The following is a 12,164-nucleotide window of genomic DNA, read 5'->3' on the forward strand; positions in this document are numbered from 1 at the left end:
GACGGTGAGAAGAACCATAGGTTCTTGTGATACTGAGTGATCCTGGAGGCTAGCATGCACTTTGGTATACAAATAGGCACACAGAGAGCTATTTGTCCCTTCTGACAATGAAGTGAAAATGGCTCTTTTGGTAAAGGGGAACAGGCACAAGAATGAAGGAGTGGACATTGCTTTGGACCTGACAAATGTTTTAGTTATTTCTGTATTGCTATGACATAAATATTATTGTTAGGTGTCGGGAAGCCCAGAAATGGACTATGAAAGGATTTCTGACAGTTAGATGAAAGCAGAAGTTGTGAAGCCTGTTCCCATCTGCTAAAACGAGTCATCTCTGTTACCTCAGGCAGAGGAAACATATAGCTACCTGTGGTTGCATATCAAAGCCCATGCCAGCATCCAGGCTCACTCAGTCCCTACCCACAAGTACTTGTATATTTCAAAGCCCCGCCCCAGCCCCTCTCCCTCTTACCTTAGATTCCCCCCTCTATACCACTGATCCCCGGCTGCTATTCTCACTCTGCTCTGCTCCTTCAATTCTCTATCTCCTGCAATTCTCCCTCCTCTTGCAGATAGCCCTGGCCATGTGCAGTCTGTTTCTCTTTCTCCTCTGAATATTTTTCTTTCTTTTACCTATAATAAAAACTTTTGGCCATGGTGGCAGTTTTTTTTTTGTTTGTTTGTTTGTTTACTGCAACCCTCACATATGACTATAACCAAGACAACTTACAAAAGAAAGTATTTGATTCGTGGTTTGTGGTTTCAGAGCATTAATCAATGCACTAGCACTAGAACAGTAACCGAAAGCTTACCTATGACCCACAGACATAAGGCAGAGAGAAAGAGAGGGAGATAGACAGAGGAATGGAAGGAGAGAGAGAAAACTGGAAATGGTATGGGCTTTTGAAATCTCAAAGCCCACCCCAGGGGGCACACCTCCTCCAACAAGGCTACATCTCATCCTTCCCAAATAAACAGTTCCACAAACTGGAAACCAAGCATTCATATATATGAACCTATGGGGGCCGTTCTCATCCAAACCACCACAGGGAGTAAGGGTCTTCTGTCTGCAGACATGAATAGCAACTGCAGAGAGCCAGAGGCAAAAAAGAGAGCTGAAGGAGGCCAACACTGGAACGTGAAGGTGGGTGGAAGTAAGGGGCCCAAAGCCCCTCAAACAAGCTAAGAACTACAATCTTAATGTGGTATGGAGACCTTGAAGAGTGGCAGGATGGACATTGCAGCCCATGTATGTATGTATGTATGTAGGAGGATCATCAATTCAAGCCAGCCTGGGCTACTGTGGTGGTTTTAATAGAAATGTCACCCATACAGTCAAGTGTTTGTATATTTGGTCTATAGGGAGTGGCACTATTAGGAGATGTGTCCTTGTTGGAGTAGGTGTGGCTTTGTTGGAGCTAGTGTGTCACTAGGGGTTAGGCTTTGAGGTCCCAGAAGCTCAAGCCAGTTTTTGTTTTTTTTTTTTTTTTTTTTTTTTTTGGTTTTTTGAGACAGGGAGACAGGGTTTCTCTGTGTGGCTTTGGAACCTGTCCTGGAACTAGCTCCAGTAGATCAGGCTGGCCTCGAACTCACAGAGATCCGCCTGCCTCTGTCACCTGAGCGCTGGGATTGAAGGCATGCACCACCAATGCCCAGCTCAAGCCAGTTCTTGTAGCCAGAGTTCTGCAGCTGGTTTGATTCCAGAATGTTAGCACCAGGCTTTGATCTGCCTTTTGTGACTGCCACCTTTTGTGTGTAGTACCTTCTGTTTGAAGTATGTAAATCTTGTCTGAGCATTTCCTAAAAGGTTCAAAGCCTATGCAAAACTTGGTTACGGGAGGAATCGGTGAACTGAGATGTACTGTGGCTGGGAATTGCTATCGAATTTGTCTCTTTGGAGAACTTCAGATTTTGGTATTTGGAAATTGGTTTGGTTAAGGTGTGAATTGTACTTGCAAAGCTACAGTCAGTTCGCCAAAGGTTGAGTTCGCTACAGCCACAAAGGCTAGAGAGACCATTTCTTCAACACCCAACACGACAAGTTCACTTCCTGCTTGCAGATCAAGATGAAGAGCTTTCAGCTCCTTCTTCAGGACCATGTCTACCTGCACGCCACCATGCTTTCCATAGTGAAGAATATGAACTAAACCTTTGAAATGTAAGCCAGCCCCAATTAAATGTTTCCTTTATAAGTGTTGCTGTATTCATGGTGTCTCTTCACAGCAATAAAAACCCTAAGATAAAAGTTGGTACCAGGAGTGGGGTACTGCTGTAATAGACCTAACCAGACATTTGTTTAGAGGAATGTGGACTGTTGTGTAATATTATTGTAAGATGTGTTACATATATTTATGCTGTGGCACATTTGTTTAATGATGCAAAGATTGTTGCATTCTTTTATGTGTCATAGTTTAGCTCTGTGAAACTGTATTATTTGCTTGTCTAAAACACCTGATTGGTCTAATAAAGAGCTGAATGGCCAATAGCTTGGCAGGAAAGGATGGGTGGGGCTGGCAGGCGGAGAGAATAAATGGGAGGAGAAATCTGAGAGGATAAAGGCTCAAGAGAACAAGGAGAGGAGGATGGTAGGGGCCAGCCACACAGCCACATAGCCAGCCATGGAATAAGAGTGAAAGTAAGATGTACAGAAGTAAGAAAAGGAAAAAGCCCAGAAGCAAAAGGTAGAAGGGATAATTTGAGTGAAGGAAAACTGGCCATAAACAAACCAAATTAAGGCCAGGCATTTATAAGTAAGAATAAGCCTCTGTGTGTGATTTATTTGGGAGCTGGGTAGTGAGCCTCCCAAAAAAGAGCCAAAGAATAAACGTGTGTGTGTGTGTGAGAGAGAGAGAGAGAGAGAGAGAGAGAGAGAGAGAGACAGAGACAGAGAGAGAGACTTTGAATAAGAAAAGCAGCTGAAAGCTTTAAGTGGGACGTAGTCATACTAATAGGAACATACAAGAAGTGGTGCTTAGGGTGATTTGAACTGTGGGAGCCCTGAAGAATATTCTTGTGATATTTTGGTGAACAATATGGCTGCATTTTTGCCCTTGTCAAAAAATGCCTGCCTGAAGTTAAATTGAAGAGTTTGGGATTAATTGCATTGGCAGAAAAAAATACCAAAATAGCCTATTATTGATTATGTCATGTGGTTATTAGTATTCAATCTCTTGAAGATCTATAATGAAAAGGAGCAAGCCGAACAAGGAAAAGTACAAAATGTACAGTAGAATGGAGCTAAATCTTGTGTTCAAGGAGATAAACAGATTAAAGAAAGACAGATGTTAAAATGAATAAAGGGAGTAGTTGTGACCTCAGGGCAAGGCCCTATCTAGCTAAGCTTCCAACTGTAAGGATGGAAAAATACAGTCTAACTCTCCAATGACCCCAGGAAGCGAGAAGTTTAAAAATACTAAATACCTTAAATTCCAAACCCTGTCCTCAGCCAGTAAATAGGTGAAAGGTCACATTCCTTGCCGTTTATCTGACTTTGTAAACTGCTCTTGAAACCCCGCCCCAGTGACCTAACCTAACTGCCATTTGTCACCCCACCTAGGAGCCCGCGCAAATGCAGACCTCCAGGGCTATAGAAAACTGATTGGTCTATAAAGTGCGGGCTTGGATGGTTAAAATTGATTGGCCCGCACTGTGCAGGCTCCCGATGCTATGAGATGATTAGTTTATGATGCTCGAGCTTTGTTGTATCCCTATAAAAGCTGTCCCAATTCTGTACTCCTCTACCTCTGCATGGAGTATGACTGTGAACCCCAGTGCACTTGGAATATAAAAGTCCTCATGTTTTTACATCAAGACCGCTTCTCGTGAGTGATTTGGGGTGTCGCCTTTCCTGAATGGGAGTGTGAAGGTCCACGCTCTGCGGGTCTTTCACAACTTGTGGAAAGGAATTAAAGAAAAGCTTAGGGCCAGGTTTGGTGGCACTCAGAGAGCTGTACAGCTATGATGGACTACAACCTTGAGCAACAGGGCATCCAATAGATAAGAGATTGCAGGAACCTCAGAAGGGGTTCCAAAAATTGTTGAGACTGTAATATATTATGGGGATTTTAAAAGTTGAACTAAATGTACTTTATGTTATGTTATGGCTGCAAGCCATTGGGAGCCAGGGAATGGAATATGGTTAGGAATGGCCCACATCGACTCATGTCTTTGAATACTTGGTCCAGGGAGAATGGCACTATTAAGAAGTGTGGCCTTGGAGGAAATATGTTACTGTGGGGGTGGGTTTAAGGTCTCAGAGGCTCAAGCTGCCTGTGGATCAAGATGTAGAACTCTCAGCTCCTTCCCTGTGGGTGTCTGGTCTGTGGCTCTGTAACTGTGGCCACACCTCTTTGGGTGTGGTTTCAGGCGGTGGGAAGCAGAAAGAGAGGAGCTTGAGTCATGGCTTTCCTTTGCAGCTCTCTTTCTGGTGGGTCAGCAGATCTGGTAGGAAACACAGGGAACGCTCCCTCGGTTCTTTGTAGTTTTCTGTGTATTTGTTCCCCAATAAACACCCATTTATCATTTATCTTGGGTTTAGTGATACCATTATTTACTTGCCTTCACTTCCCCAGTACCACGTTTACCTGCATATCACCATGCTTTCTGGCATGATGATTATGGACTAAAACTGGGCTGTATGCCAGCCCCAATTAAATGGCTCAGAGGTTAAGAGCACTGGCTGCTCTTCTAGAGGTCCCGAGTTCAATCCCCAGCAACCGCATGGTGGCTCACAACCATCTATAATGAGATCTGGTGCCCCCTTCTGGCATGCAGGCAATGCGGGTAGAACACTGTACAATAAATAAATAAATAAATAAATAAATAAATAAATAAAAGAGTTGCCATGGTTGATGGGCGGTGGTGGCTCATTAATCCTAGCACTCAGGTGGCAGAGGCAGGTGGATCTCAACAAGTTCAAGGCCAGCCTGGTCTACAAAGTGAGTTTTAGGACAGCCAGGGCTGCTACACAGAGAAACCCTGTCTTGAAAAAACAAACAAAAAAAGACCTGACTATGACAGTTATAGTATGAGATGAGACCTTGCCTCAACTACCTTCCATTTCCCTGAAAAAGAAAAAAGACCTTTAATCCCAGTACTTGGGAAGCAGAGGCAGTTGGATCTCTGTGAGTTGGAAACCTGCTCTAGAAGAGCTAATTCCAGGACAGCCTCCAAAGCCACAGAGAAACCTTGTCTCAAAAAAAAAAAAAAAAAAAAAAAAAAACTAATAGTAACTTACCCTAAGAATCATTCTGATTCTTTCGTTTCACTATTGGACTCCCAAACTGGGGAGCACAGAGGGTCAGCTGAACTGGATCTGTGACTCACGTGGAGGGTAGAGCCAATTGGACAATGCTGTATGCTAAAGACTATGGTCCCGCAGGTGTGTTTCTGGGCATAATGGGAATACTGAGGCAGGTTCCTTTTTGGTTTTTTGGTTTTGTTTTGTTTGTCCTGGAACTAGCTCTTCTAGACCAGGCTGGCCTTGAACTCACAGAGATCTGCCTGCTTCTGCCTCTCGAGTGCTGGGACTAAAGGTGTGCGCCACCACTGGCAGGTTCCCTTTACACAGCTGTGGAGAGAACTGTTGAAGGTTGTAGCAAAGTGAGCCAGGTGAAAAGCAGAGCCACATAAACTGACAAAAGGAAGTCTGAGTTCCTGGGTGGGAAAGGCAAGTCCTTTTGTTTTTCCAGTTATCCTGTCTGCAGGACAATTATTCCAAAATTAGGTTTAAAAAAAGTATTACAAGTACTATCCTTTTTTTTCCAGATGAAAAAATATACCTGGAGATAATGACATGGCCAGAATTGCATAGATAAGTGTTGTTTGGGGGTTCCAGCTCTGGACTCTGAAGTCCTGCTGAAAACCGTGTACACTCTACACACAAATTCAAGTGCACCCATCCAGACACTGGAGAGATGGAATGAGAGAAGGCAGGGAGTGCCTGTTTGAGTTGTATTTAGTTGATCTGGCTTTCAACGAAAGAAGTGGATTTGGCTCGTGGATGCAGAAAACCACAGCTCTCACCTTAAAGGGAGTAAGAGGTAAGTTTATTCTGGAGTCATTTTGAGTGATGACAGCCTGGGGACACAGATTTAGGTTATCCCAAATCTGGTGTCCCAACGTGGAAGCAGTTTCACAAAGTTTACAGAGCAGAGGAAGTCATAAATCAAGGTGAGCTTCAGTTAAACTGGTGGGCACATCCCAGCGGCAGATTTACGGAGATGGAGGAAGCCTTCTCATAGGTCCAAGATAACATCTGGCGGCATCCTTAGCTTTTGGTTTGGTAGAAGCTAGTTACCTGCTAAATCAATATATTCTAAACGGATTATTTTATGTATTGTCACAAGATGTTAGCTCTGACACAGAGGTGGGTAAAGAATGGCTTCTTAGAACTCAGCTTTCCAGTCTCTCCACAGTACTGAAACTATAGTCGGTCAATCAGCCTCTGCAGTCCTCTCGGTTTTCATTCACAGACCCAGTGCTGGAAAGAAACCAAACCAAACCTAACTGGTCTGGCTGAGGGTTTGGCACACTCTACACACTTGCTTCAATGAGCTACACTTTTGGAACTCTAAATACCTTTTTAGTAAACGGTATGATTTTTTTTTTTCTCATTTTTCACTGAGCTACGAAAATTATGTAGCTGGCTCTGACTTGACCCAACTTGTGTATACTTGACTTTTGTTTTGTTTTGTTTTGTTTTCGGAGACAGGGTTTCTCTGTGTAGCCCTGACTGTCCTGGAACTCACTCACTCTGTGGACCAGGATGGCTGAGAACTTAGACATCTGCCTCCCTCTGCACTCTTGCAACGCTTACAATTCTCTCTTTACAGCATCTCTGTAGTATGTGGAGAGGTGAAGTAAGATTGATCGCCTCTGTACCCGGAAGCTACTGATTTTTCTAAGGTGAGAAACAGAACAAAGAGGACTCATGCCTACAGCAGAGAAGGGCACACTTGAACTTCACAGCGTTGGGCTCTGGGGCAGGACACACCGGTAGGCTCTTCCCCTTGTGCTGTTAGGCACTCAGGGCCAGCACCACCCTCCAGCTCCTTGGGTGCTGTGTCCACATGGAGCCCAGTCTACACTTTCCCAACTGCTCCGGAACGGAGCGTTGAGGGAGGGGCTAAGAGAGGGGCCATAGAGCTTCAGGCTGGCTTGGGCTGCGTGATCTTGACAAAGTAACTACCCTTGAGTCATGTCCTTCATCTCAGAGATGGTTTTGGACTGCACATCCCACCTCAGGTTCCTGGAGGATAGAGGGAAAACCCAAGCTAGTCTGTCCCTGGTCAGCAGCCAGCATCCCTTAGGTCCTAGTTTGGGTTGGAGAAGGCCACAAAGTATGCCCTTGCCAAACTGTGACTATCTTGTTAAGTCATATTTCTTTTAACTTACTCTCTGGTGTGTCTCTTCCCTACCATCTTTAGTCCTTTTCTTAGATTTCTCCAGTGGTTGAATTTATTAGAGCTTGTAAATCTGTTTATTTCAGTTGTTAAGTATGGTTTTGTCTTAAGAAATAATGAATTTCAAGAAAAGAACAAAGAAAAACAAAAATAATGAATTTTATGCTTTATTTTGAAACTTGAAATAATAGCTTATATGTATGTGTGTATATTGTTATGTGTGTATATGTATGTGTGTATATATGTATGTATGTATGTATGTATGTAGATTGTTATATTTTGTTGGGTTGGAAGAAGGACCAGTTAAACTTAAGGTTGTAGAACAAAGGACCATAGATATTGCGGTAAATAAGGATCAGGATAAACAAATAGGCCGAATAGATGTTTATTCAGGGATAAATAACTTACAACCTAGACAGATGAACACCAGGAAATTCAACCCGATCCTCTCCTGTCCGAGTCACGCCAGAAAGAGAGAGCACTGGCCCCCTCCGACCTCCTTCCTCAGGTCACCTCCGCCCATCGCTCCACCCCCCAATGGGCGTGGTCAGTGCTACAGAAGGACTACCTCACTACACATACCTGGTCTGGATGCTGTTTATTCAAAGGTAATCCAGTCCAGCCTTCCAGCCAGGAGTGCAGTTACTTACCATAGAGACTGAGGAAGGATTATGAATTGTAACCTGGGCTACATAATGAGATATCTCAAAAGGGAAACCCATATTCTGTGTAACAAGACTATGGCAGAGCTAGTCACCTGACTTAACCAAGGCTAAGAGTTGGGAGACTCTCTGGATGGGGTGTCTAGAAGAAAAGGAGTCAGTGAGAGGGGTATAAGGAGAGCCCAAGCTGGGTCATCCACAGTTACTAGTCACTAGGGATCCAGGCATATATTACAGGACCCAATAGGTTGGTACTTTCCTATAGAGCCAAGTAATGAGATTTGTGTTCCAGGGGATCTTGTCGTGGTCAAATAGTAACTAGCCAGAGAGATATATGGGCAAGGCCATTAGTTCTGGGGATGGCTGACCGTCCCAGTAAAAGAAAAGGGTTTGAATTGTGGCTAGAGATGAAGAGGAGTTGCCACCATATTCAGGGACAGATCATAAGGGACATACTCACATTTACACTCTGGATCTCTCTTACCCCATTTATTTGTGTTAAGAACTAGAAAAGGGGTGGGTGGTGGTGGCACATGCCTTTAATCCCAGCACTTGGGAGGCAAAGGCAGGTGGATCTCTGTGAGTTTGAGGCCAACCTGGTCTACAAAGCAAGTAGAGGGACAGACTCCAAAGCTACACAGAAATCCTGTCTCAAAACAAAAACAAAAAATCCCCACAAAAACAAAAAAGTATAAATAGAAAACTGTACCACCACACCTTTAATCCCATCACAGAGGCAGAGACAGGCGATCTCTCTGAGTTCAAGGCCAGCCTGATCTACTGAGTGAGTTCCAGGACATCCAGGGCTACACAGAGAAACCATGTCTCAACACCCCCCCCAAAAAATTTAAAAAAACAAAACAAACTAGAAAAGGAGCTAAGTGCTCATCGATAGGGAAATATGCAATAGGATATTTCATGTAGTGGAATTCTGACTAGCCATTAAAAGTGTGAATATTTTATTTAGTAGAAATGTATAGTATTGTGATGTGAAATAAGAGAACATGAGGTTGGAAATGTGGCTCAGTGCTAAGCTGCCTGCCTGTCATGGACAAAGCCCTGGGTTCATCCCCAGCACTGCAGAGACTCTATGTAAATAAATGAGAAGACAGATGTCTGTGAGACAAGATGCAGAAAGTACATCATTTATGCAAATTATAATTAAATACTATCTGCGTGCATTATATATACAATGAAATTCTATATATATTTTATTTATGATAGTATGTATCCAAGTATGTATACATAAGTAGTATGGATGGGAAAAATATACCCTGAACTCATAATAGTGGTATCTGTGATAAAATGGTGAGGGGATGAGATAGAGAGATAATGTTGTTTTTAATAAAGTTTCAATCGTTTGATTTTACCAATAAAGACTCAGGAGCCAGATGCTGGGGTAAAAGCTTGATAGCTCAGAGAGGCAGAGAAATCACCCAGCTGACCTTCCTCCTCCACCGATGTCCCAGAAGCATTCTGTCTCCTATACCATCTCCAACCATCCTTAAACTCAATGTCCCTCCCTTCTACTTCCTGTGCATCGCTCTATCATCCTCCCAACTCCCTTTTACTCTCTATGGTTGTGCAAGCATGACAACCTAAGTCATAATTCCAGCACCATTGTAGAAAGCTAGACATGGTGGTACGTATGTGTGATCCCAGCACTTGAGAGATGGAGACTGGAGGATCTCTGGGGCTCAGTGGCTAGCCAATTTAGTTTAATTAGTGAATTCCAAGCTAAAAAAAAAATAAGGTAGAGCTGGGCATGGTGGCACATACCTTTAATTCCAACACTTGGGAAGCTAAGGCAGGTAGATCTCTGTGAATTTGAGGCCAGCTTAATCTTAATAGCAACTTCCAGGCCAGCCAGGGCTACATAGTAAAACCTTGTCTTAAACAAACAAACAAACAAAAACAAAAGATAGAATTTGTTTCTGACATCCACATGCATGTCACACACATTCACAAGTACCTACCCGCTTACATGCACACACACACATTGAAGCATTAAGGTGTAGCTTAATTGGTGAGAGTCTCCCTAGCATACACAAACCCAAGGGTTTGATCCCCAGAACCACACCATATAAATTGGGATGTCATGTTACATACCTATAATCGAAGCCCTTGGGAGGTGGAGGCAGGGAGATGAGGAGCTTAAGGCCATTCTCAGCTACATAGGAAGTTTGAAGTCTCCAAACTACATGAAACTCTGTCTCTATTTATTTATTTATTTATTTATTTAATTTAGCATATTTTAGCTAGAAACATGAACAAGTTAACAGTCATGACCACTTACCTTCAGGCAGAGGCCTGGAAAGGCTAGAAGGTGTCTTTCTGTACTCTTAATGTTCTGCTCTGTGTGTGTGTGTGTGTGTGTATGTGTGTGTGTGTGTGTGTGTGTGTGCCAGAGGAGGCTGACTCCTGATGTCTTCCTTTATTATTATCTACCATTTCAAAAGTTTGTTACAGAGTTTCTCACTAAACCAGGAGCTCAAAGATTTGGCTAGATTAAATTAATTGTGTGAGTATTTCCACTGTCAGATTATGGAGTATTTCTAACCCTAAACTATGTGGCGATATCACATTAAACTTTTTCTTTCTGTCAGTTCAGAAGAACACCAGTCTGCATGTGTCTTCTCCAGTTTGCCTCTTTTAGGCTCTTTTAGGGCTGAAGACATCAAGACTAAAGTTAAGAACTACAAAACTGCCCCCTTTGACAGCCGCTTCCCAAACCAGAAACAAACCAAAAACTGCTGGAAGAATGACCTAGACTTCTACCGCTGCAAGAAGGCATTAACCACAAGGAGGGGGTGATGTCTCCATATGTGAGTAGTACCAGTCTGTCTGCCCCATATCAGCGGTTTCAGCCTGGGATGACCGAAGAGCAGAAGACACATTTCCCAGGAAGATCTGACCTGGGTTCACTCACCTCTCCTCTGTTCTCTGTCCTTCCCATATAGTAAAGGGGGACCTGGGTATATGATGGTCCCTACCCTGGGACCCTGAATCATGATGCAGCTGCTAATAAAAATTCACTGGAAAAACTAAAAAAAAATAAAGCTGAAAAGTAGAGAGAAAACATGATTTTAATCAGTCTGTTGCTTAGCTCCTCCTATCTGCAAGGCTATGGTAGGCTCAGGATATCCAAGGTCAATCTAAGCCTAACCATGAGATACCTACCCCTTATGATCCTCAGGGGATGGAGATATCCTCGGGCTAACTCACCATCACAAACTGCATTTCTGCAGGATGGCCAGTTGAGGGTGAAAGAAAGTTTATCTTCCTCTTAAGAATAAATGTTCACAACTGCGTGTAAGCATACACATTCCTTTATGGTCTCCCTGACACCAAAAGATTTATTTTCCTTGGCTAAACTTTCAGAACTGTATAACCAGCGGTATCTGATTGTAACCAGACACCTTGGATCCAATTTCTGGTAGGTAGTGTGGATTTCTCCCATTGGCCTTGCAAGCCTCTCACATGCCAACAGAGTGGGTCCCCCAGTGCCTCCTGCTAACAAGTGTCCTGGAAAGTGTTGCCTTTATACATGGGCACATGGGGAGTGACAGCCTTACCCACCAGTGTGGAAACAGCCCATGCTCAGCAGCCTATATTCTCTTCTGAACTCCAAGTAGTTTTACGTTGTACCTTTTGAAAAATGTACTTGTATGGGAAAACTGGAGGGAGAGGAAACTAGGACTGGTATGTAATTTTAAATTTAACATAAATGAAATATATAAAATTTTTAAAAATTACTTGTTGTAGCTGGGCATTGGTGGTGCACTCAGGAGACAGAGGCAGGTGGATTTCTGAGTTCCAGGCCAGCCTGGTTTACAAGAGCTAGTTCCAGGACAGCTTCCAAAGCCACAGAGAAAACCTGTCTCTAAAACAAAACAAAACAAAACAAAACAAACAAACAAACAAAAAACTTGCTGTAGAAGAGAGAGAAAGAGTGCCCATGTGAGCCCACCTGTGAGTATATGTGCAAGCTCAAGGGTGTCATGGTGTGTGTATGGAGGTCAAAGAACAACTTTTGGGAATGGTTTTTCCTTCCACACGTGAATCCTAGGGATCAAACTCTAGGTCATCAAGTTTGGCGGCA

Source organism: Phodopus roborovskii, unplaced genomic scaffold (assembly GCF_943737965.1).
Source record: "Phodopus roborovskii unplaced genomic scaffold, PHOROB, whole genome shotgun sequence".
In the NCBI taxonomy this organism is placed as follows: domain Eukaryota; kingdom Metazoa; phylum Chordata; class Mammalia; order Rodentia; family Cricetidae; genus Phodopus; species Phodopus roborovskii.